Here is a 27,005-nt window from a genome sequence, read left to right as displayed (position 1 = left end):
CTTTATATGTTCAAGGAAGGATGAATGTAATTGTTGAAATAAATGACAGTACCTGTTAAATTTTGTGATTGCCTGTCCTTGTACACAGGAAGAAGAAGACAAGCTTTAAAAGTTTGCAAGATTACAGGGAAGGACACAGAAAGGCAAGGAGACAAAGGAATTGAGGCTGGTAGCTAAAGGACTCTTGAAGCGATTAACTAAGTGTTTTGAAAAGGAAGGAATGCCTAAAATAAACCCAGAGGCTAGAAGAAATAGTTGGGTGTCAAAGGACTGAAAGTTTCAATAAGATCAAAGAATAGGTGTGCAGGTATGTCTGAAAAGAAATGATGCTGTACTCAGAAAAGAAGGTAATGGAGCTTAAGCTTTCTAATCCTAATGTGTGGATGCTCAGTTTCAGAGGAGGAAAAAGTTCATGGTGATATGAGTCACAGCATAGAGGACATAAGGAGTGATAAGAGTCTGAATATTTGGGGGAGATTTATATGGTGAAATCACACAGCATAATATAAAGTAGAGGGATAAGAAAGACTGTGAGATAGGAATCAACATCCTCAATAAATCTCTGAAATGTACATGAGAATTTGCATTTTTTGTTTATGTAAACTTACTTTACATCAATGTTAATGAAAGGCAAATGACAAAGAAGATACAGAAGGGTAGCAAATGGTTTCAGATTCATGTTGTGAAAGTTTCTGTAAATTTTTAAGTAAAATGTAAGTCTGGGAAAATGGTAACACTTCCTATTTCAAAAAAAAAAGGGAAAAACCTTAGGGAGTGAGCCTTCCGCTGGACAGATCTGTAAGGAAAATAATGTTCTCAGGGGATGACCATGTTTCTGACTATGCCTGCAAATAATTATCATTCTATAATAACATATAAGTAAGGTAGATAACCTTCTATAATATAATGTAATAAGATGCACTATTTGTAATTCTGCAAAGCTATTTCTAGCCATAGGCAATAAAAAATTATAGATCCTGCTAAACTGTTCATTAAGAGTTCAAACAAGTATTGAATTATGCTAAATAATAGTAACTCAACATTAATTTGGTTAATTTAATGACATTAACATTTGCTTTTTTTATTACCCTCTATGTCTAATGGAGACACTGGCTACAACGAACGGAACGAGTTTTTGACAATATTTCCTGGCATTATGGCCTTTGCCAGATGATTTTGCCTCTATTGACCATCACGTTTTGCATTTGGATTTGAAATGTACATTAGCATGATAAAATGATTCTCCTGTCATTTTTTCACAAGCTGTTTCTCATTTAGTTAAATACTTCTTCCGGGGTCAGAGACTCCACCGGTTTCAAAGTGAGATCGGCATGCAGATGAAATTTTTAGACCATATTGAAAAATGAAAAATTGGACTCCTCATCACTTTTTCCCAAGAGGAAAGCTGCCCTCTGCAGAGCCAAGGAAAGAAAACAGCAGTGAAATAATATAGAAACCCAGGGAACAGCAGGTAGAAGAATTAGTCATGGTTGCTTTGGAGTATAACATTTTACCTCCAATATACTGCCAAAAATACTAAATGATTTAACACAACATCTTATTCTAGTTTTACAAAATATGGGTTACTAGGTTTTCTTCCTTTTATGCCCTTGTGTTTTCTTGATGTCTTTTACCTGGTTCCAGTTACCTTAACTTTTGGTAGGAGATAGCATTTTCAGAACACTATGCCAAGACTTGACCACATGAGTCCTATTGACCTAGATCAAGGCCACAAGGCAAAATCCCTAGTCCTTACTTTGAAAATTAACTTGATATTTCCAGACATATATTCATCTGGTTTTGCTATTCCACATATGAGAATTATTTCTCTGAAAGGTTTGATTTACTTCTATTAATTATTATTCAAAAATATACCCTGTGAAACAATTGTAACTAAATACCAAACAAATGAAAACAGATGGTAGTGTAATCTAGACAAAGAATTTGGCCCGGGGGTTAAAAAAAAAAGAATGTAATAGAGGAAGAATTTTATTTATTTGCCCTCAGAAAGTCAACATGAAAAGTGATTGAAATAGGTTTTGCTGGTATCTCTCTCAGTTTTAAATATAATTGTATTTCTAAAGTAAAGCATCTATAAAGATAATCCAGAACTTAAGTAGTGAAAATAACTATTTTTTCACACTCAATTACAACATTTAAGTTCGTATTAACAAGCCAAACCAAAGTAAAGATTTACCAAGTGAATTATGAAAATATGACATCTGGATGATAAAAGTGAGTTTGATAATTTAAAAATAATTTGAATGACTAATTAAAAGTTTACCTTAGTCATTAGGAAGTTTATGACTGCTCTCGCTGTTTTTTTCCAGCATTATCTTTGCAGACTTTGTTCATCCAAGATCAAAACAATTGGTCAATTTCATCAGCTCCTTTAAATAATGCATCTGGAAAGTGAAAAATTGTCTGTCTGATGACAAGACCTTTCACCATGTTAGGAGGAGGTTTCTTTGTTCTCATTTACATCCACTAAAAAGGCCCTGGTGCGGAGGCCCACTCTGGAAAAGTTGGCCTCCAGTGCACAAGATGAAGAGAAAAGGTCAAGTTCACCAGATTTTAATCACTCAGAAGTACATCTGCCTAAAAAGCCTAGTCAAAGATCTGCATGAGGCAATGTACTCAACACCTTCCAAATTCCCTTTTCAGCACAGATTACCCACTATACTTATAGCACCAGATGTATTCTTGAAAAAGTGTTGCAATGTAATCAGGCATCAAAGTTAAAATAAATTTTATAAACAGTACTAAGGCTAACTACCTTTACAAACCACTTTGGCACATTTCTTTAGTCTCCTCCATTCATTTTGCCAGCAGTCGTTGATTTAAAAGGTTATGTGAATGTGTATATTTTTTTCCAACGTAACATTTACAAAGAAAGCACTTACGTAAATAAACCTTTGGAAAATGAGGTTGCTATGATTAAAGTACAAATGTGGGCATATGCCATGGAAAGTACTGTTCTTTTCTTTAATACTATGTTAACAAAAAGTTATTTAAATAAATTTCATGTAGAAATCTTATGCATACATTCAATATTATAGACACTTTTTGCCAATATTATTTTTTAAAAAGTATGTAAGTACATTTATACTGGAAGTATCTACAATACTTTTCCTGGTGCAAAAATCTTTCGGAGCAGACATTCTCTCATATCTTTACAATATATTTTTATGTTAAAACACCAGAGCCAACTCTAGCTGTCTATTTTTATTATGCTGTATAATTCCACAGGTATTGACATGTGTCACCTGTGTTGCAGTCATATTTGGCCTACTCTTTGTGCTCACCAGGGAAGCATCGATCTTCAGCTTTCATTAAGTGGTAGAAACAGACCATTGGCATAAAAAATTATTTTTAAAAATAAATGGGAGAATTTTCTGCCTGGGGACTACACCACTACTGTTCTCCAGTAATTTGAATTATTGAATGGACTAAATAAAAGTCATTTCTATTCTTTTTCTTCTTTTTCTTTTTTTGTCCAGACAAACCTGAAATGCAAGTTGATTTTTTAAAAATCTTTTATCCCCTCAGCTTGTTAGGATTTATCCTTGAATGTTCTGTTCTGTGCACTCTGCATGGAGTGCTATCACGTATTTATCTAGCAATCTCTAAAAAAAAATACAGAGCTTTTAAAGAAAATAAAAGCTACAAAGCCCATAATATTTGCCAAACTATTAAACATGATGTGCAATTGTGAGACTGCTTGACAGAAGATTTCAAAAAAAATGAAACTTTTCATTTTTATAAAGTCTTTTCTGATCAATGGCTTTAAAGTCCTTCTCACTGTGTCTGCATGGCAGCAGAATATATGAATGACAAACAAAATAACTCATGTAACAATTTTAATTTGATTATATTCTATGCATATTTGTTAAGAACCTACTATATGCAGGAACATGGTCTAGTAGCACTGCTGATTACATTATCCATCTCTTCACCTGTCAATTCAATACTAAAACCTCGACTCAACATTAACTCCCTCTAGAAGCTTTTCTTGTTGATCAACTCCTCTACTCCCAGCTAGGTGAAATTCACCTTCTTGTGCTGCCATGTTTGTATCTATGTCATTCCACTAACCCACTGGGTTATAAATGTTTAATGTAATTACATCCCATACTAGGGTTTTTCTTAACATTAAGAACTCTATCTTTATTTAACATGTTGTGCAGACTGTATGTAGCACAGTAACTGAGTTGAATGAATGAATTCAGCTGAATAAATGAGTGAATAAAGATGTAGTCAAGAAGTTTATAATATCATAAAAAGCAGATAAGTGTAGAGATCATAACAGTAAGATGTGGTTTGAATGTTTGTCCCCTCCAAATATCAACTGGAAATGTGATTTCCAATGTTGGAGGTGGGGCCTGGTGGGAGGTGCTTGGATCATGGGTTGTTTGGATCATGGGTCTATCATGAGTGGCTTAACACTATCTCCTTGATGGTAGTGAGTCCTCACTCAGTTACTGCAGGAGAAATAAGGTTGTTTTAAAGAATCTGGGACCTCCTTTATCTCTCTCTTGCTCCTGTAACAGAAGAACGGACTAACACAATATATGTTAGAATCTGATAAATAGCTGAAGCGTGTTAAAGAGCTATAGAGTAGAAGAGTAGAAAACGTACATTTGTGTGGTCATAAGTAAAGGTAACCTTGGCAATGAACCATAAAAGATAAGTAGGAATTCAATAAGGGGACAAGTCTGGATGGTGGGGGGAAGCATCACAAAGAGGAACAATATGAACAGGTCAGAAGTAGAATAGTGCTAATCAGGTAAGAAAGAGGCATAACAAACTGATTAAACCTGCAGACTCTGGGACCAGCCTGCTGAAGTTCAAATCCTGTAGCATCAACCTCTACTTCTAGGGCTGTAAGCAAGTTGCCTAACATTTTTGTGTCTTGCTCTTTTTGTTTGTTTTTGGGATTTTGCTTTTTTTCTCATCTATAAATGGTGGATAACAACGGTAACTTCCTCACAAAATTGTTGTGATAATTAAATGATTCAATTCATATAAAATACTTGACACATGATGATGAGCATTGAAAAAACATGGCTATTCTTTTTAGCTGGTAACAAAAAGGCTTCCTTCTAGAAGTTTTTCTTGGAAACCAACTCCTCTAACCCCAGCTAGGTGATGTTTACCTTCCTGTGCTGCCATGTTTGTATCTGTGTTATTCCACTAACCCCACTGGACTATAATTGTGTCAAGTAATTACGTCACATACTAGGTTTCTTTTTAAAGTTAAGAACTCTGTCTTAACATTTGCGGACTGCACATAGCACAGCAACTGAGTTGAATGAATCACAAGTATGAAATATATGTGCAGGAAAACAATGGCCTGTAGACCTTGAAAGAGGCTGTGATCCTGCTATGGAGACTACAAAATTCCAGAGTTGAGACTGCACTTAATTTGTAACATAGCATGGAAAGACATAGCTCTACTGTGTTGTAAGAGCATGAGCCAGCAATGTTGAAAGGAGAACCAGGAGCACAAACCACATGGTAGAGCCAAGGAGTCGAGTTAGAAGGTTCTTTCAGAGCTCTAACTGAGATAACAGGGCTTAGCCTAGAGATCATGAGAATGGGAAGAACTAGATGGATGTGACACTGGGGAAGTGGAACCCAACAAGCTTGACAAATGATTAAATGTGAGGGTGTATTAGTCTGTTCTCATGCCACTAATAAAAACATACCTGAGACTGGGTAATTTATAAAGGAAAGAGATTTAATTCACTTGTGGTTCTACATGACTGGGGAGGTATCACAATCATGGTGGAATACTAATGAGGAGCAAAGTCACATCTTACATGGCAGCAGGCAAGAGAGCATGTACAGGGGAGCTCCCCTTTATATAACCATCAGATTTTGTGAGATTCATTCACTATCATGAAAACAGCACAGGAAAATCCCACCCGCATGACACAGTTACCTCTGACTGGGCCCTTCCCATGGCAAGTGGGAATTATGGGAGCTATAATTCAAGATGAGATTTGGGTAGCACCACAGCCAAACAATGTGATTCTACCCTGACCCCACCCAAATCTCATGTCCTCAGTTTTGAAAACCAGTCATGCCTTTCCAACAGTCCCCCAAAGTCTTAACTCATTTCAGCATTAACTCAAAAGTCCACAGTCTAAAGTCTCATTTGAGACAAGGCAAGTTCCTTCCACCTATGAGCCTGTAAAATCAAAAGCAAGTTAGTTACTTCCTAAATACAATGGAGGTATAGGCATTAGGTAAATACAGCCTTTCCAAATGGAAGAAATTGGCCAAAATTAATGAGCTACAGGCCCCATGCAAGTCTAAAATCCAGAAGGGCAGTCAAATCTCAAATCTCTGAAATGATCTCTTTTGACTCCATGTCTCACATCCAGGTCACACTGATGCAAGAGGTGGGCTCCCAAGGCCTTGGGAACTCCACTCCTGTGGCTTTGTATGGTACAGCCTCCCTCCCGGCTGCCTTCATGGGCTGGCATTGAGTGTCTTAGACTTTTCTAGGTGTGCAGTGCAAGCTGTCAGTGGATCTACAATTCTAGGGTCTAGAGAATGGTGGCCCTCTTCTCACAGCTCCATTAGGCAGTGCCCCAGTGGGGACTCTGTGTAGGTGCTCCAACCCCACATTTCCCTTCCTCACTGCCTTAGCAGAGGCACTGCATGTGGGTTGCACCCCTGCAACAAACTCCTACCTGGACATTCAGGCATTTCCATACGTCCTCTGTAAACTAGGTGGAGGTTCACAAACCTCAATTCTTGACTTCTGTGCACCCGCAGGCTCAATACCATATGGAAGCTGCCAAGGATTAGGGTTTGCACCCTCTGAAGCCATGGGCCAAGATGTATCTTGGCCTCTTTTAGCCATGGCTGGAGTGGCTGCGACACAGGACACCAAGCCCCTAGGCTGCACAGAGCAGGGGGGCCCTGGACCTGTCCCACGAAGCCATTTTTTCTCCTAGGCCCCTGGGCCTGGATGGGAGCGACTGCCACAAGGTTTCTGGCATGCCCTGGAGATATTTTCCCCATCGTCTTGGTGATTATTATTCAGCTCCTTGTTACTTATCCAAATATCTGCAGCCAGCTCGAATTTCTCCCCAGAAAATGGGTTTTTGTTTTTAATTTCATCATTAGGCTTCAAATTTTTCAAACTTTTATGCTCTGTTTCCTTTCGAATGCTTTGCTGCTTAGAAATTTCTTCCCCTATATACCTTAAATCATCTCTCTCAAGTTCAAAGTTCCACATATATCTAGGGCAAGGGCAAAATGCCACCAGTCTCTTTGCATAGCAAAAGTGACCCTTACTCCAGTTCCCAATAGGTTCCTCATCTCCATTTGAGACCACCTCAGCCTGGGCCATATTGTCCATACCACTGGCAGCATTTTGATCAAAGCCATTCAACAAGTCTCTAGGTGGGAAGTTCTAAATTTTCCCACATCTTCCTGTCTTCTGAGCCCTCCATATCTCTAGGAAGTTCCAAACTTTCACCATTTTCCTGTCTTCTTCTGAGCCCTCCAAACTGTTCTACCCTCTGCCTATATTACCCAGTTCCAAAGTCGCCTCCACATTTTGAGGTATCTTTACAGCAGTCCCCCACTCCTGATACCAATTTACTGTATTAGTCTGTTCTCACACTGCTAATAAAGACAAACTTGAGACTGGGTAATTTATAAAGGAAAGAGGTTTAATTGACTCACGGTTCCACATGACTGGGGAAGCCTCATAATTGTAGCAGAAGGCCAATGAGGAGCAAAGTCATGTCTTACATGGTGGCAGGCAAGAGAGCATGTGCAAGGGAACTCCCCTTCATAATACCATCAGATCTCATGAGACATATTCACTATCATGAGAACAGCACGGGAAAAACCCACCCCCATGATTCAATTACTTCCCACTGGGTACCTTCCACAACATGTGGGGACTATGGGAGCTACAATTCAAGATGAGATTTGGGTGGGGACACAGCCAAACCATATGAGAAGGCAAAGGAAAAAAAAGAATTTAAAGATGATTCCAAGGTTCTGAGGCTGCTTGGCTAGAGAAATACTTATTCAATAAACTGTGCTTTCCTCCCTACTTTATATTTAAATATTCTGTCCGACATAGCTCAAGTCCTACCTTCTCTGTGAAGCCTCCTTTGATGACTTTGTCTAATTCCTTTTGACCTGGTTGTCTCTACTTCCCAGCTAGTAAGTTATAAGCACCTTATTCTTTAATTATAATTAAATTAGGATTTTATCACTTCATAAGATAATGCTGTCCTATTTAACACAGTTAAATGTACACCTGACTTGGCCACAAATTTTTGTCTTGTTTTCCAAATAAATAGGAAAGTCCTTTGAGGATACAGACCATATTGTAAATTATCCAACATAGCAGTTAGAATTTATTAAATGTCAAATAAGTAATTAGTAATCAATTCATGGGCCAAATGAAGATCCTTAAATTTTCCCTCTGGAAAATTAAATAGCAGATTGAAAAGTTTTTTCCACCCCTAATTCAAAGGTGTTAACAAAAAACACTTCTAGATTCCTAGACTTTTTTGCATTGTGATTGACCATAGCACTGCCAGAATCAAAATATGAAACAAGTGCTTCCTGCTCAACAATACTCTTTAGAGACAAGTTTGTTATAGTAAAAGTAACGTGTATTAGGTAATAAGTATCTCTATTAATATATAATGAGCAATATTTAACTGAAGTTTTCCACAATGATACTTATAAACCCTATGTTAACAGATAATTTGCCATAAAGTATTTTAGTATATTCACATATGAGACCATTGAAGACAAATAAAAAATTATTATAAAATCTGGAAAAAAATGTCAAAAATGTAAATAAATAAATAAAAAGATACATATGTTACATAACGAAAAACATTATTTCCAAAATACATGAATGAGTTTGGACAGTGAGACGTTTGCTGTTCATTGCCAAGAGTGCTTTATAGTTAGAGTTAACATTAATATCATAGGGTTTAAGAATATTCTGCTATTCAATACGTTGATGTTTAATCTTCTACCAACATGAGAAATTGTTGAAAACAGACTGGAATTCAACTTCCTGGTAATAGCCTTCCTAATAGCCTTTCTAATTAAAGCACATTAGAAGATCAAATATTATAATACATGCACTGTGCATTTTATCTTAAATATTCTTTTAAAAATTAACATAAAATGAGAAACTTGATATTGATTATTTTTACATATTGTTTTTGTTTTATTTTTTGTTTTGCTCTGACTTTAAGAAACAAAAGTTAAACCCAGGGTGGAAGAGTCTTACTGGGAGGTGGAGGATGGCTTTTATCAAATCATAATAAAAAACCTACCTAATCACTAAAATTTAGTAAAGGTTCTCTCATCTATTCTCAAACTATACTATTACCTGAGATAATTAACTGTATGATATCATTTGCATATTCAGCCCATGGCTATTTAAAAAGCTATTTCAGTCATTATGTGACTTTTCCATTTGTTTTAACACAAACTCCAAAGGCAGCTTTAAAATTACTAGGAATTGTTCTTTACAACATAATTGTGAGTTTGTTTACAGAAAAGGGAATTTAAAAATTTTTATTTACAAAATAAACTTCTCAGAAACTGAGAATTTATTGACAGAAACAGAGTATTTATCATCACTCCCACTTTGAAATATTCCAGGAATTCTTATCAGATGATAGAAATGGCAATTAAGTGAGCTGGGCCTGCACTGATAACGATAGGGAATAGTTGAAAATATCAGCTGTTTCACCTGCTTTTAATCAAGTTTTCTCTGGTCTTGAACTCCTGAGTCTATTTTTCAGGTAATTGCTGTGTTGTGGAGTTCTGTCCTCTTCCTCCACTAATATCCATCTTTAATACATCTACATCATAATCATCTTGAGTTAGTTGCTCAAAGTGAATTTAGACCCAGACAACTGAAATAAGTTCTCACTTCCTGATCCTTGTTAAGTGAGAAGATCCTGACCTAATACCAGCAACTCCTTTTCTTCTAACTTGTTTTTATTGTCTTACTTACTTCCATTTTATGTGTAAAAGATATTCCATACACCAAAGTAGTCTAGCATTCTAGTTAAATATTCATAAAGAATGCACATGAACAAAATATCCCAAATTGACTTGTGTTGCATTCTTGTTACTAATTAGATTCTAACCAATTGAAGTAATTACATAATATACTAAGTCAGATGAGTTAAGTGCTGCTTCAGAATTGCACATTGCTTTTATGAAAGCTTATTTTTGTTTTTAATCTACATAGAAATAAGGTTGCCAGATTTAGTAAACAAAAATATAGGACACCAAGATAAATTTGAATTTCAGACAAATAAATATTTTTTATATGTCCCAAATATTGTATATCTCATTTTTGTTGTCTAAATATTTTTATTTAAAACAAATAGTTGCACCAAGCAAGAGCTTACTTTGCCCACTCCAGATTAAAACAGAGCACTATAGGGACAAAATTTATTTGGCAGGACCATTACAATATGTGAACACCCTCCTACTCACTGTGGTTGAGGTAACTTCACTCGTATGCAGCTGTTCTCACACAAAATATTAACCCCAAACTATTAATGTTGCATAAAAGGAAGTGGTCTTGATTCTGTATGTGGAGCAGCATGTTCTATAAATGCTGAAAGGTGGGAGAAGCACAAACACAATCCACTTTTTAAAAAACATACTTCAAAGTAGAATTTTCTATTCCTTCCGTTCTCCAGCAAAAAAGTAGTGCCGGGATCTGGCACCCAGATTCAGTTTTTGTCCTGATCATTTACAAAGTGTTCCCCCATATGACTTGCATCATTAGGGTTATGGATAATAATAGTTCATTCACTTTGAAGAAAATTGTGTCTAGTCCTTCCTCCTCTTCTTACCATCATGGTCATATTCCATGGGGCGGCGGCTATCTCAGGGTCTTTTAGAGCCACCGTGCTGTTTCGCTTCTTCCAAACACTTGTCCAAACCAAAAGGATCTTCCCCAAACTAAACTGATCCTTCTCAGCCTCTCTGCCTACAACCTGAACCAGAAAACTCCTTGTTGGGAACAAATCTGTTGATCTTTATTCTTGCTTCTAGGTCATCGCCATACATGTCCTTGTCCAGATTTTTACTGGGCCTATAAATACTGTGGGCCATATCTTTACCACCTCTCCAGGCTTGATCACAAACATTATAAATTTCGTCTTCTCCACCTGCAAATCCATGGTCCATACCCTTGGATTGGTTGATGAGTCTTTGGTCGTACTGACCTTCATTGGAAGTTCAAGGATTAGGAACACCGAGAGCAATGACTTCGCTGATATCCCCATTTTCACTTCTCTGAAGTTTCGACCTTTTATCAGGAGCTGCCCTGGAAAGATTCCTGCCATGCTCTCTCTCTTGTCGCCTGTCATGCCGGATTTCATCCCTCTCACGTGCCTCCCTATCCTCTTTTTCCACATGAGTTTTGATCCCAGCTCTTCGCTCCCTGGCTTTCTGAGCCATTTCTCTAAGTTTCTCTTCATGTTTTCCCTTTTCTTTCTAGGCCATTTTTCTCTCTACTCGGGCACGCATTTCCACAGCTTCACAAGCTTTCTGATCAGCAATGTAGAGGGCTTCGGCCAGTTTGGCAACATTTTCATTTATGTGTACTGTCTGTAGTCCTCTTCTATCGGCAGCCAGACGTTTGTCTAATGGAATTGTATAACCTTTTGCATTTTTCCAGTTAGAAATACAAGGAGGAAACTTGCACTCTTGTTGTTCCTTTACAGCCATCTTTCAGCTAGGAGAATGCATGACAGGTACAGGAGAAGAAGGTGGTCCTCCGGGAATTTTCTTATTAGTCTTGAACCTTGGAGGCTCCGTTGGATCTTTCTGCACTTCTACCATCTGACTAACCCTCTGTTTAGCTCCAGAGTTGGAAGCCACTCCTTGCTGAGATGGTGTGTATCGGATATACTGAGCAGGAGTCAGTTTGTCAGCTGCCCGAACTGGCATGACAGCAGCAACCTTCTGTGATACAGCTTTTTATAAGGCTACTCTTGTCTTTTCTGTTATGTCTTTTACAGCTTCTTCATCGGGCCTTTGCAAGTCTGGATCATTTGCATTCATAACATCCTTTGAAACCAGGACAGTGTATTTGCTGTAAATGACCTCGTCTTTTGACTGGCCTTGTCGAGTGATTACATCATGTTTAATTTTTCCTTCAGAATCCACCTGAATGGCCAGCGCATTAGACATTTTTTTCTTTCGTCCCATATCCAGTGGATACTGAGCCACATGGATCCCTGGAAAAGCACCTCCATCTCCAAAATTCTCTAATAACCAAGGTATCCAGCCTTTCCGGTATCCGTAGGGGGAAGGTTCTCTTCTGGAAGAGACAAATGAAGTCTGCCATGATCTCTGGGATCTTGCCTTTTCTTCATCCTCAAGCTGGTCCTGAAATAATTGAGTAGGTGCAGGTGCTTTTATCTGGCAACGCTATATAAGAAGCATCTCAATTTGTCAAAGAAATACATTTTTGAAGTTTTCAAACCCAGTGCCACTTGTCTAAAGCAAACGTTTAAGTCCACATTGTGAAGAGCATAATTAATCTATTTAAACAACTTCTTAACATTATGAAGCTGGTGGATTAAATTTTCTTCTAAGTTGTTATTTTAAAGTTTTCTGGGCCTAATTATTCATATTTATTTGACAAATCCTGTGTTCTGGTGAAAGCTAGAAATGACAATAATCTAAAGCACCTTTCAACTTAAATCTCTGACCTTAGGGTAAACTAGTCAAGTAGTTACTACTAATAAGACTGTTAACTTAGAAAAGATAATCTAAAAGCAAGCAGACATAACAACAGATGCCCAGATGGCTAGGGCAGGGGTCTAGGAAAGGTGCATATGCAAAATTGTTACCAAGAAAAAAAACACAAACAAAATAGTAGAAACTTTACACAGTGATGCCGACTTAACAATCAAATGTTCTAAATGCCACCTTCCTACAATATTGAACTTGTTACATCTCAGCCCAATAGAATAATCATCCTTATGCTGCTCATCTATACGCGTAAAATATTAATAACAGTCATTTATGAATTACAAAAGCACAGGGGACCTAACATATATTGACTGGGTGCTGATTTCGTTAGATTAATCAAGTATTTGGTATCTTAAAAGACCCTAGTGGCCCAAACACAAAGCTTCTGAATGCTATGTCAGTGTGTAGAAAACCCACAGGAGTAATTAAGATACTGTTCACAAGTTTAGTATGGACAAATTCCATATACTGGATTTGACAGCCAAGAAGTAGTAATACTGAAATCATTTATAAATGAGAAAAGGACAGTTTTAGCAAGGAAACTCATAGCTTTATTTCATTTATAAAAGTAGATATAAATTATAAACAATAGATTTACAAACTGAATCCAAAATAATATTCAAAAATATACCATGCCCAAGTTGGGCTTATCTTGGGAATACAAATACGCTTTTAGCATTGAAAATATATTAAAATTACATGACTAGATTAAAGGAAAAAATCCACAAGGTCATCTAAGAAATGCAGAAATGTTATAAAATTCAACATCTCTTGTGTACGGTAACAATAGGAAACTAAGAAGAGAGGCATCTGCTTAGCCTGAAAAAAAACAGGTATCAAAGTATATCACAAATATCCTCTTAGTAGCAAAACATTAAATGTGTTCCCTTCAAAATCTGAAATAAATTAAGGATTGCAAACAACTGCTACTTTTATTGAGGATCCTTTCCAATATAGTAAGAAAAACAAATTAAATTAAAGGCATAAATTTTTGAAGAATATTTAAAAGAAGAAAATGGTTACTATTCATAAATGACATGACTGACCACATAAAATATCCAAAATTATCTACAGACAAATTTATAGAAATAATGAGAATTCAGTATGGTGGCTTGCCATAAGATTCCTATTCAAAAACAAGTGGTATCTCAATACATAAGGAATAAACAAACAATGGTTAAAGCAGAGGGTGAAAGAAAAGAGGGAGAGCAAGAGACTATTTACAATAATGGAAACAAAGTGTGTAGAAATATGAGTGTAGAAAATGTAAACCTTATTGAAAGATATTAAAGATCTAAAGAAACAGAGGGGTATTCTGTGTTCAAGAATATAAAGACCCAATATGTTAAAAGTATGTATATGTGTATGCGTGTGTATATAGGTGTGTGTATATATATATACTCTTCTCAGTTTCTACCACTGCCCCTTTTATTACCCTAGCCTAATCCACCAGCATCTTTCACATTTTTTCTAATTTTCTCCCAGCTGGTCTCCATATTTCTACCCATAGCCCCAGAACATGTCAATCTTGTGCTCAAAATTCCTCAGTAGATTCACGTTTCACCAAATAAATGCTAAAATCCTTAAAATTACCTGCAAGATGCTAGAGGAACTGGCCCCACAATTACCTATCAATCACATCTCCTGTCACTCTCTTCTCATTCACTTTGCTCCTAACATAATGACTTCCTAGCTATTCCTCAAACACACCAGTATCCTTCCTGCTCTAGCTGTTTCCTCTACATCGCTAAAGCCTTCATCTACTTCATGTCCCTGCTAAAATTATTTCTCAGAAAAGTTGATGTAGTTTAGATATTTGTCCTTACCCAAATCTCATGTTGAAATGTAATCCCCAGTGTTGGAAGTGGGACTTGGTGGGAAGTGTTTGGGTCATCTGGTGGATCGCCCGTGAATGGCTTGGGCATCCCCTTGGTGTTAAGTGAGCTCTCACTCTGAGTTCACAAGAGATCTGGTAGTTAAAAAGTATGTGGCATCTACCCCCAACCTCATCCACTCCACTTTCTTCCTCACAAGAGCTCCTGCCCTGGCCATGTGATATGCCTGTTCCCGCTTTACCTTCTGCCATGCTTAGAAGCTTCCTTAGGCCTCCCCAGAAACAGACGACAGTACTATGGTTACTGTACAGCCTGCAGAACCACGGACCAATTAAACTGGATTTCTTTATAAATTACTCAATCTCAGGTATTTATTTGTAGCAATGCAAGAATGGCTTACTACAAAAGTCAACCCCGACTATTATATTTAAAATTTCAACTGGTTCTCTGCTGTGGGAGTCCTATCTCACTTTATTTTTTTCAATGACATTTGTTACCTTCTTATATACTATATAATTCACTTATTTATTATGTTTATTTTCAGTCTCTGCCCTATTTGAACTCAATCTTCATGAGGGCAGCGATTTTTTTTATTAGTGTTATATCTACAGCATAATTAGCAGTTCCTGGAACATATGCATGGCAGACACACCTGACAGCAATAACTTAAATGAAGGATACTGAGAATGACTCTGCATTTTAGACATACCTGATAGCCATAACTTAAGCATCCCCTGAGAATGTGGATATATCTAAACTATATCAACTTTAGACTTTTTACAAATGGTACAAAACTGCATCTTTTTACAAATGGTTCTCTTGTCTAGGCTGTCACCACTGGACTGCCTTATATGTAAGTTCCTTTGATAAACCTTATGTCTCATTCTCTGGCTCTGGGACTCTTCTTCAGTCTCTCAGACACAGCACCTTCTTATTAGAATCAATACAGGTCTGGTAGGTCGAGATAGTAGGCATTCAAAGAATATTTGTTAAATGTGCAATAAATGAAATGTAATTTAGACTATAATGAGACAGGGATTACTAATAAAATCATTTTGCAATTATTATGTATACCCCCTAGAGTGGAAAAAAATTAAGAAATGTAACAATCTGGGGAGAATGTGAATCATCAGAAATTCATACAAACTGCTGCCAAGATTGCAAATTTGGACATTTTTTGGAAAACCTGTTGATATTATTTTGTAAAGTTACACATTCATGTGCCTTGCAAACCGATAATTCTACCTTTATATAGTAACCCTAGAAAAGCTTACATATGTGCTTAAGACACATGCAAGAATATTCATAACAGTATGATTAATAATAAAATATGGAAGCTACAAAGATGTACAATGACAAAGGAATAAATAAGTTAATAGTGTTATATTTACTCAATTAAATATGAGAAAGCAGTTAAAGTGAATGAAACACAACTATTTGTAAAAATATGGATGCCTCTTAAGATGTTAAACAGGAAAGTCCTATAAGACCACAGAAGATATGAAACTATTTTTATAAATCTCAGCAGAAATAATATTAGGTTATATTTGACTTTGACTTACATGCATATGTCAAAAAAGCTACATATATGTGTTTGTGTGTCTATGAGCGTGTGTGTGTGTGTTTGTGTGTGTGTGTATGTAAATAAATAACTACAGTCGTTTTCTCTGGTGGAAAGGTAGGAGGATGGGCATGCAAAGTGTATATGAGTAGATGAAAGTCATGTTAACGTTTTAGTTCTTGAGTTGGTTGATTGGTTCACCAATGTTTATTATTTATTTTTCTAACATATATTATAGATATATACACACATTGTAAATATATCAAATATAATTTTTATATTTTTAAAAATATTTAAGTATTTGTATATTTGAACAAAAAATAACAAAGGGAAAAGGAATTGCAAAATCCCATAGCACTATTTCACTTTCTTTAAAAATAAGTTGGAGTATATTACTGATGTGGAACAATTGTTCATCAGCTTCCTTTTCAAAATTCTCAGAGATCTTTTGATCATTGATTAATCCCAAATTCTGTGGTTTGTAATATATTCTATTTAAAGTTTTGATCTTTCAAACCTCTTTAAGAAGTCTCAGTACATCTTTGCAATCCAAGTGTTTTATTTTTAGTGTTTCACTTTGCTCTTTTTATTAGCTGAAATGACCTTCTTGAATTATTGTGGCATAGAGGGAAGAGGAAGAAGGAAAAAGTCATCTGAAGAAGTGTTCTTTCTAACCAGCTCATCTATTCCACGTCCTTACAAATAATTCAACTGTGTTTATTCTCAATCAAAACGTTGCTATTATTAGAATGATGGATAGCCTGTTCTTTACAGTTCTATCATATTTCCTGATCCATGCCAATTGCCTAGATGGAGCCATGAATGTGGCCACAGTGATAGGTGGCTGTGAGGATTTTGTGAGAGGCATTTTCTTCTGCAGGGCAAACAAAATGCTTGGAATGGAGGATTAAAAAATAGTAAAGCTCATTTCCATTGCATTATGTATTTTGATGTATTTCTAATGTATTCCTTTTCAAAACATATCTTTGCTGGAGTAGAGGTAAAGACAGAATGAGCAACAGTTGCTGTTTTATGCACATCAAGTAACCATTTTTAAAACTCTTAAAAATGCAGCAAAGCAATTTAAAAAGAGCAAGTGGCACAGTTGCTTTTTAAAAAAAAAAAAAATGTTTTCTCTATAGCTACATTTACCAGACTCAAGATGCAAATGAAACAATATATGAATTTAATTTGACTATACCAAATTTCTTTCAAAACTGTCTAATACAAAGATATTAAATCCATCTATTTATGCATTAAATCCAGATTTATTAATACAGAGCCAACACTTCTTCTGCAGTTATTCAACAGGATTGCATTTTGTATCAAGATATATTTCAGATGTTGAAAAGATTCCACTTTCAACAATACTTTGGAACAACAACAGTTTTATTAATCATTAGTCAAACGTTTTCTTCCCTTTAAGTCCTCTCCTTGACTTTCTGTAGTACCTGAGAAATGTCCAAGTAAGGGAGAATTTGCCTTGCCTATTGAAGTCAAATTATTTTATGTGTTTGAATTACAAGTTGAAGGAGGCTATGGTTTTATTGACTCACTTTTGTGTTCAAATGCAGAAGCTTTTGAAATCATTCTGTGCTCACAGTCTGTGATTGCTCCTTCTGAGTACCCTTCTCCTCTTTTGAAGTCATTGTTTTATAAAGATGAAAAAAAGACATGTCCTATTAGCTAAATCAATATTGATATTCAAGAAAAAGATCTAAAATAATTTCTAAAGAACCATTCTTGCATAAAAATAAATCATCTTTGGTAATGTATTTTTTAAGAGTTTGGCTTTTATGTTTATGCAAGACTGACTTCTTGCTAAGCCTTTACTCCAAGGCATTTCACAATGAAGGTCCCCAGTGTTTGTCCTTGTCATTTTATAGGATTCATTTGATCCATTGTCATTCACCTAACTGCCTTGCACCTCTTGTTAGTGTGCAGTCCCCAACTAAGCCTGAGTATTTGTTCTTCAAACTTTCTAAAATGACTCTTCCGTTCACTCTCAGGATGTACCATTTATCGTGTCTTCAATGGCTGGAGAAAACACACTCTCTGTATGGGTTTTTCAAAACTCTGAAAAATCATTTGTTAAAGGAGGGGTTTCAAAGGAAGTACTGTCTTTCTGGCTTAAAGTTTATGCTTTTTCGTCATTTACGATAAAAGGAGCACATTTATAATCATATTTTTTAAAGAAGGTAAAGGAACGGAATTTTAATCTGAATGCTTAGAGGGAAGATGAGAGGCAGCAAGAAGACAAAAGCAAGATGGGAAAGCCAAAGCAGTAAGAAAGGAAAGAAACCTCAGAGAGGAATCGAAGCAAAGAAATATGTTTATCATTACTCTCAGAATACATGGATTTTTCACTAAAATATTAAGTCATTTGAAATGTTCCCAAAACATGAAAATCCGAAATTGATTCTCACTCTTGAATTCAACGATTAGCATTTCATGAGCTTCTGCCCCCTCTTGGTGAATCTTTCCTTACTAACATTAGTTATCAAGACACTTGGCATTTTTTCACAGCATGCATGAGTCACAACACAGACACCCTTATCCTCAAAATAAATGGATATTGAACTTTGAATAAAACATGCCTCTTCTATCTTAATCTCAAATTTCTGAGTGTGCTCCTGTCTCTTAGTCTGTTGTCAGATTGCCTTCAAGTGATAGTTTATTCTTTTATGCATTCCAGACAGATGAAGGGTGAACCAAGGATTTCCTTGGGAAACATCTGTCCATAGATGGGAAAGGAGTGGGAAAGATGCACTGAGATTCTTATAGGGCCCCAAGTCACCTCTATTAGGCTAAATTTCTAAGAGATGCTAGGTTCTTAGAAATTTCACGAAAATACTTGTCTGATGGTAATGCGATTAAATTTTCTAAAATGAAATTATTTTCACTTCACTGAAATGTGTCCATCAGAAAGCTTATTTCAAAAAAGAGAAATGTCTTAGTTAAGTAAGAAAATACTCCAGTTTGACTGTTTACTGGCTATAATAACACTCACAAGTCTTACATATCTGCTATCTTTTTCCCACCCAAGGAACTGCTACTTTGTAAGGTGTGGAGAATGGGTATTTTTATTCCATTATATAGATTAGAAAACTAAAACTGGGAGTCATTTATTATGTCACAAAGAAAAAATTGGTAGAATTTCCATAGAAACTGTAGTCTTCTGATTTTCCATCCAGGACTATGTTTTTTATCCATACAGTGTCATTGATTGAGTGCCTGCTATGTACCAAGTATTATTCTGGATCCTGTGAATAACACTGCCCTGCCTTTCATCCTATTGCTAACTGTATACAAATGTATCAATGAGCAGTACATATATATATATGTATGTATATATAAATGTTACATATGTAAATTAAAATGCATTACTGGAAGACAAAAACAGTTCAAATGAAACTGAAACTAGTAGTATTATCATCCCATTTTCACTATTATTTGTTGTTATTATTGATTCAATTTACCAGGATAGGTATTTCCATTTTAATTACTCTAAACGATAAACTCCAGAAGTACAAGAATTATTATGTTCTTCTTCATTATTTCATATTCATTATTTCATATTCTAGCAAAATGTCTAGCAAATAGTGGGCATTTAGAAAATGTATTTGGAGAAATGTATTTGGAGAAAATTAAGTAGTAGCTTTGCTTTTCTCACTGACACTTGTTCACTGTACTCCAAATCAATCAGCCCCACTTAAAGTGCAATTAGAGAACAGGGGAAAGTTGCCACTGGCACCATCCTTCCATCTCCAGCATCCTACGCAGCTCCTTCAGATCATTTTCTTCCTCAGGCCTCTACACTGGGGCCTATGCTTCCAGGAGCCTTTTCATAGGGTAAATCTTAAATGATAGTAATATTTATGGTACAGGAATATTTATATTGCATTTTATTGTGTGGCTCTTGTAAAGTTCCAAGATCAATGGAGTAAATCCCTAAAAGCTAGAATTTCAAATGGAAGCTGAGAATAAATGTCTGAGAAAAGAGCACATACTTCCCCACCACCACCAATCAATTAAAGCCACAAATTACAAGATACTGTCTCTTGATTAATGTGACTTTTTTCCTCTGCTGAATATTTGTATAGGTTAAATCATCCAGAAATTAATGTTGCACTAACTCTAAATATTTCCTTAAAAAAGGAAAAAACTATTTTAAATTTAAGAAAATTCCTTTTAAAAAACACATTTTTTAATTATCTATCAAGGTGTCTGAATAATGTCTTTAATGCACAGCATACCCTAACTACACAGATTCTGTTTTCTTGCAGAAGAGAAAGCCATTAAATATGACTCAGATACTAAAAAAGATTACTTCATATTTCTGGGAAAAAACAATGTTGAAGACTGGTGAAGTCTAATGCACATGGGCAATTATATTGGAGAGTTTACAAAGCACATGGGAGTTGTTTTAATCAGAAACCAGAATGAATAAATTAATGGACTCTTGGTCTGCTAATTTAAAAAAAAAGAAAACAAAATATAAAGCACACATTCTTTTTCCTTTTTTAATGGAGTAACATTTTAATTTTTTATTTTAACTTCAACTTTTCTTTTAGATTTGGAGATACATGTGCAGGTTTGTTTTATGGGTATATTGTGTGATGCTGAGGTTTGGGACATGAATGATGATCCCATCACCCAGGTAATGAGCATAGTAAGTAACAATTAGTTTTTGATGTCCTTAAACGTAAAAACCAACCAAATTTGCTTTGAAAGAAATACCCTCACTTCAGTATATGTAAAGGATGCTTTTTTGTTTTTGTTTTTGTTTGTTTGTTTGTTTGCCTGTTTTTGAGATAGTTTCGCTCTGTCTCCCAGGCTGGAGTGCAGCAGCGCAATCTTGGCTCACTGAAACATCCGCCTCCTGGGTTCACATCATTCTCCTGCCTCAGCCTCCTGAGTAGCTGGGGCTACAGGCACCCACCACCACACCCAGCTAGTTTTTTGTATTTTTAGTAGAGATGGGGTTTCACCATGTTAACCAGGATGGTCTCGATTGTAAAGGATGTTTGAGACAGATAAGTCAGGAAAAATCATAGATTCATAATTCTGTTGCACTGTGTGGAGATTTTACTTGGAAACAGCCAAATAATGGGCTGCATTTCCCATTCTCCTTGGCAGATCACTGGAACCATGTGACTGGTACTTAATGAAGGTGTTGGCAGAAGTAAGGAGTAACACTTCCCAGGTAAATTGATAAAGAAGCAAGTGAGCCTTCTCCACCTTCTCCTTGCCTCTCCATGAACAAAATTCAAAAGAAAATCCATGGATCTAAAGAAGGACAGAGCCCCAAGGTGGAAGGAGGTTGGGTCCTTATTATAGAAGGCTACCTGCCAATCAAGAACATCCCATTTGGATTTTATGTGACAGAAATCAACATTGATTTTACTAAGTAATTGTATTAATGCATTTTCATGCTGCAGATAAATACATACCCAAGACAACTGGGCAATTTACAAAAGAAAGAGGTTTAATGGACTTACAGTTCCATGTGGCTGGAGAAGCCTCACTATCAGGGTGGAAGGCAAGGAAGAGCAGGTCACATCTTACATGAATGGCAACAGGCAAAAAGAGAGCTTGTGCAGGGAAACTCCCATTTTTAAAACTGTCAGATCTCCTGAGATGTATTCACTATAACAAGAACAGCACAGGAAAGACTTGCCCCAATCATTCAATTACCTCCCCACCAGGTTCCTCCCACAACATATAAGAATTGTGAGAGTTACAATCAAGATAAGATTTGGGTAGGGACACAGTCAAACCATATCATTCAACCCCTGACCCTTCCCAAATCTCATGTCCTCACATTTCAGAACCAATCATGCCTTCCCAAAGGTCCCGCATTAACTCAAAAGTTTACAGTTCAATGTCTCATCTGAGACAAGGCAAGTCCCTTCAACCCATGAGCCTGTAAAATCAAAAGCAAGCTAGTTGCTTCCTGGATATAATGGGGGTACAGGCATTGGGTAAATACAGCCATTCCAAATGGGAGAAATTGACCAAACCAAAGGGACTACAGGCCCCATGCAAGTCCAAAATCCAGTTGGACAGTCAATTTTTTTTTTTTTTTTTTTTGAGACAGGGTCTCACTCTGTCGCCCAGGTTGGAGTGCAGTGGCACAATCTCGGCTCACTGCAAGTTCTGCCTTCCAGGTTCACACCATTCTCCTGCCTCAGCCTCCCAAGTAGCTGGGACTACAGGTATGCACCACCATGCCTGGCTAATTTTTGTATTTTTAGTAGAGACAGGGTTTCACCATGTTAGCCAGGATGTTCTTGATCTCCTGACCTCATGATCCACCCGCCTCGGCCTCCCAAAGTGCTGGGATTACAGGCATGAGCCACCACACCTGGCCTGACAGTCAAATCTTAAAGCTCCAAAATGATCTCCTTTGACTCTATGTCTCACATCCAGGACACACTGATGCAAGAGGTAGGTTCCCATGGGCTTTGGCAGCTCCACCTCTGTGGCTTTGCAGGGTACAACCTCCCTCCCAGCTGCTTGCATGGGTCGGCATTGAGTGTCTGTGACTTTTCTAGGCACACAGTGTAAGCTGGGGTCTGGAGACAGACCATTCTGGAGTCTGGAGGACAGTGGCCCTCCTCTCACAGCTCCACTAGGCAGTCCTCAGTAGGGACTCTGCATGGGCCATGCGACCCCACATTTCCCTTCCACACTTCCCTAGTAGAGGTTCTCCATGAAAGCCCCACCCTTATAGCAAATTTCTGCCTGGACACCCAGGCATTTCCATACATCCTCTGAAATCTAGGCAGAGGTTCCCAAACCTCAATTCTTGACCTCTGTGTACCCACAGACTCAACACCACATAGAAGCTGCCAAGACGTGGGGCTTGCACCCTCTGAAGCAACAGCCTGAGCTATACCTTGGCCCCTTTTAGCCATGGCTGGAGCAGCTAGGATGTAGGGCATCAAGTTTCTAGACTGCAAACTGCAGAAGGATGCTGGGCTCAGCCCATGAAACCATTTTTTCCTCCTAAACTTCTGGGCCTGTGATGGGAGGGGTTTCCATGAAGACCTCTGACATACCCTGGAGATATTTTCCCCATTGTTTTGAGGATTAACATTCAGCTCCTTGTTACTTATGCAAATTTCTGCAGCCAGTTTGAATTTCTCCTCAGAAAATGGGATTTTCTTTTCTATTGCATTGTCAGGCTTCAAATTTTCCAAACTTTTGTGCTCTGCTTCCCTTATAAAACTGAATGTTGTTAACAGCACCCAAGTCACCCCTTGAATACTTTGCTGCTTAGGAATTTCTTCCTCCAGTGGCCAGGTGTGGTGGCTCATGCCTGTAATCCCAGAACTTTGGGAGGCTGAGGTGGGAGGATCACCAGGTCAGGAATTCGAGATCAGCCTGGCCAACATGATGAAACCCTGTCTCTACTAAAAACACAAAAATGAGCCAGGCGTGGTGGTATGCACCTGCAATCCCAGCTATTCGGGAGGCTGAGGTGGGAGAATTGCTTGAACCCGGGAGGCGGACATTGCAATGAGCCAAGATCATGCCACTGCACTCCAGCCTAGGCAACAGAGCAAGACTTCATCTCAGAAAAGAAAAAGAGAAAAGAAAGAAAGACATTTCTTCCTCCAGATACCCTAAATCATCTCTGTCAAGTTCAAAGTTCCACAAATCTCTAGGGTGGGGTAAAATGCCACCAGTCTCCTTGCTAAAACATAGCAAGAGTCACATATTCTCCAGTTCCTAACAAGTTCCTCATTTCCATCTGAGACCACTTCAGCCTGGACTTTAGTGTCCATATGGTTATCAGCATTTTGGGCAAAGTCATTCAACAAGTCTCTAGGAAGTTCCAAACTTTCCTACATTTTCCTGTCTTCTTCTGAGCCTTCCAGACTGTTCCAACCTCTACCTGTTACCCAGTTCCAAAGTGGTTTCCACATTTTTGGGTATCTTTTCAGCAGTGCCCCACTCCCAGTACCAATTTATTGTGTTAGTCTGTTTTCATGCTGCTGATAAAGACACACCTAAGACTGAGCAATTTACAAAAGAAAGAGATTTAATGGACTTATAGTTCCACATTGCTGGGGAAGTCTCACAATCATGGTGGAAGGAAAGGAAGAGGAAGTCACGTCTTACATGTATGGTAGCAGGCAAAGAGAGAGAGAGCTTATGCAGGGAAACTCCTATTTTTAAAACCATCAGATATCCTGAGACTTATTCACTATCATGAGAACAGCACAGGAAAACCCACCCCTGTGATTCAATTACCTCCCACCGGATTCCTTTCATGACACATGGGAATTGTGGTAGTTACAATTCAAGATGAGATTTGAGTGGGGACACAGCCAAACCATACTAGTAGTGAACATTTCCTAGTCAATCAATTTCTGCAGTTAGCATTATCTTACATTCCCCAGTATAAAACAAAATTGAGAAAGATATTCGTGGGTTAAACATGGAAACAGGAATTTTATCAGATAAGAGCTGTATATGCATGTATTTTTTTCATCAGTCTTGTCCTTTGTAACAGTAAGAATACTTAGTCTGGTGTTTCAATATTTAAATAGCAGGAGATGTTGTGGGCAAATACATGAGTAGAATTCTCCTTTGGAATCAAATATGTAGCAGCTTGAATAGCAGTTCCAGGATATCAAATCTAGCACCCAAGTTTTAAAGACTGTCCAGTAAATTTTTAGTTTCTTAGTTTCCATAGGAGTATCCACTGTTTCCATAGAGTCAAATCCAAGTCATAGACGGTTCTTTGCAGAGTTCCTGAGACAGGTGTCAAACACACTGATCATCTTTAAGAGTGGAGATGAGCTTCATTTTGACTAGATCGTTCACTTGGCTTCCAAAGTCAGCTATGCTTCAAATGTAGCATCTCTACAGAACATTGCAGGGATAGCAACAGCTTTAGTTGCTAAGAATTTCCTGCCAAAAATGGATAATAAAAATGAGGCTAATGTAAACAATGTGGGCCAAAAGATATGTGGACTTAAAAGTCTTTAAAATGAATTTGGAGTACATAACCTTCTTATTCATTTGGTTTTAGACAATGTTGAAGAAATAATTAAAATGTGCTTACTGAATCTCTGTAAGTGAATCTTTTTCTTAATTAATGGGAAAATGCTCTGTGCCAAACAATGATGTGAACCTCCTGAGAAATTCTGTAATTTTATAAGCTATGATAACAAAGCAATGGTTGTTTACCACTCGCCATGCTGTGTACATTCTTGTTTGATTACACTAGCTCATAAACAAAGAATTAAAGAACAGAGAGAGATGTCAGCTTTCTCAACCCTTGTAAAAAACTCTTAGTCAAATGAAGGGCAAACTCAGTGGTAAGAAAATAACTCCATTTAGTGTAACTACAGGGTTTCTTTTATATTTTTTAAGTGCTCTTTTTCCTGTTCTTAAAGCAATCTTAACAAAGGATCCTGACAAAGAGATACGTCTCCTTAGACAATTTGCTTGGAGCACGTAAAATGTTTAGTACACCCCCAGAAGAAAAAGTTACAGTAAGATATTATCCTGATAAAGGACCAAGTCAACTGATTTTGCCTATTGTAAACATCAGAAATAGAATATTGAATTCAATCGATTATAACTTCTTAAGGGAACTCTCCTACGTTGGTATTTCAGAAATAATACAAGGATTCACTAAAAATGACTAAATTTGAAGTAAAAATTAAAAACTATATTCAGTTATCTTAGGATTTAGCTTAGAAATTCTTATGTATACAAGTTTCCAGTAATATTTTTTCTGGAACTAATTTATAGAATATGGTACAAAGTGAAGTCTCAGTCTTTAATTTGAAGGAGGTGCAGAAGGAGGGTTGTTTTGATTGTGCATCTTCTGGCATTCACCCTGTCTGCCTTGAAGAGTTTCTTCCCTCTATAATTGCTTTAATTAGTAGTTATGGAGAATTCTTTCCCTCTAACCATGATAGTTCAAAGACTAGGTAAAATAGTTTTCTGATGCACTGTATGATCTGAATGGCCAGCAGCATGATTAGACATCAGTCCTCACAATGTGAAACCTCCTTCAGGGTTTCTCTTCTTCTTCCAGACCTCCCAAGTCAGCATATCTGTTCAGTTTCCAGACCTCTTCCGTCTCACTGCCTCCCCTGATCACATCAGTCGCAAGGAGCTAAATACTACCAATAGGCAGGTGACTCCTACGTTTATATCCCCAGCCCCAACCTTCCCCCAGAATTCCAAACACAAATAGCCAATACCTACTTGGCATCTCCACTTTTATGTCGACTGAACTTCCCAAACTTGGCATGGTCAACATAAGACTTCTGCTGTCCACTGGAAACAACAAAAGAGCCTCACCCACTGATATGGTTTGGATGTTTGTCTTCCCCAAATCCCATGTTGAAATGTAATCCTCGATGCTGGAGGTAAGGCCTGGTGGGAGATATTTGGGTCATGGGAGTGGATTCCTCATGAATGGCTTGGTGCCATCCTCGTGATAATGAGGAGTTCCTGCTCTGAATTCACGTTCAGGCAAGATCTGGCTGTTTAAGAGTGTGGCACCTCTTCACCCTCTCTCTCTCTCGCTCCCCCTCTCACCGTGTGATGTGCCTGCTCCTGCTTCATTATCTGCCTGGGCCTCAGGAAATACCTTCAAATTTGCCAGGAAGCCAAGCAGATATTAATGCCATGCTTGTACAGCCTGCAGAACTGTGATCCAATTAAACCCCTTTTCTTTATAAATTACCTCGTCTTAGGTATTCCTTTACAGTAACACAAGAATGGTCTAATACATCCATGGTCTTCCTAATCTCAATTAATGGCACCACTGCTTCTCTTTCTCT

At 37.3% G+C, this 27,005-nt stretch overlaps 1 pseudogene; it reads right to left on the bottom strand.

Moving 5' to 3' along the window:
• Positions 1–10,431: 10,431 nt before the first annotated feature.
• LOC101019349 lies at positions 10,432–13,400 on the bottom strand (annotated as a pseudogene).
• Positions 13,401–27,005: the final 13,605 nt, after the last annotated feature.

Source organism: Papio anubis, chromosome 1, assembly GCF_008728515.1.
Source record: "Papio anubis isolate 15944 chromosome 1, Panubis1.0, whole genome shotgun sequence".
Taxonomy (NCBI): domain Eukaryota; kingdom Metazoa; phylum Chordata; class Mammalia; order Primates; family Cercopithecidae; genus Papio; species Papio anubis.
This window is presented reverse-complemented; position numbering and strand designations above follow the sequence as displayed.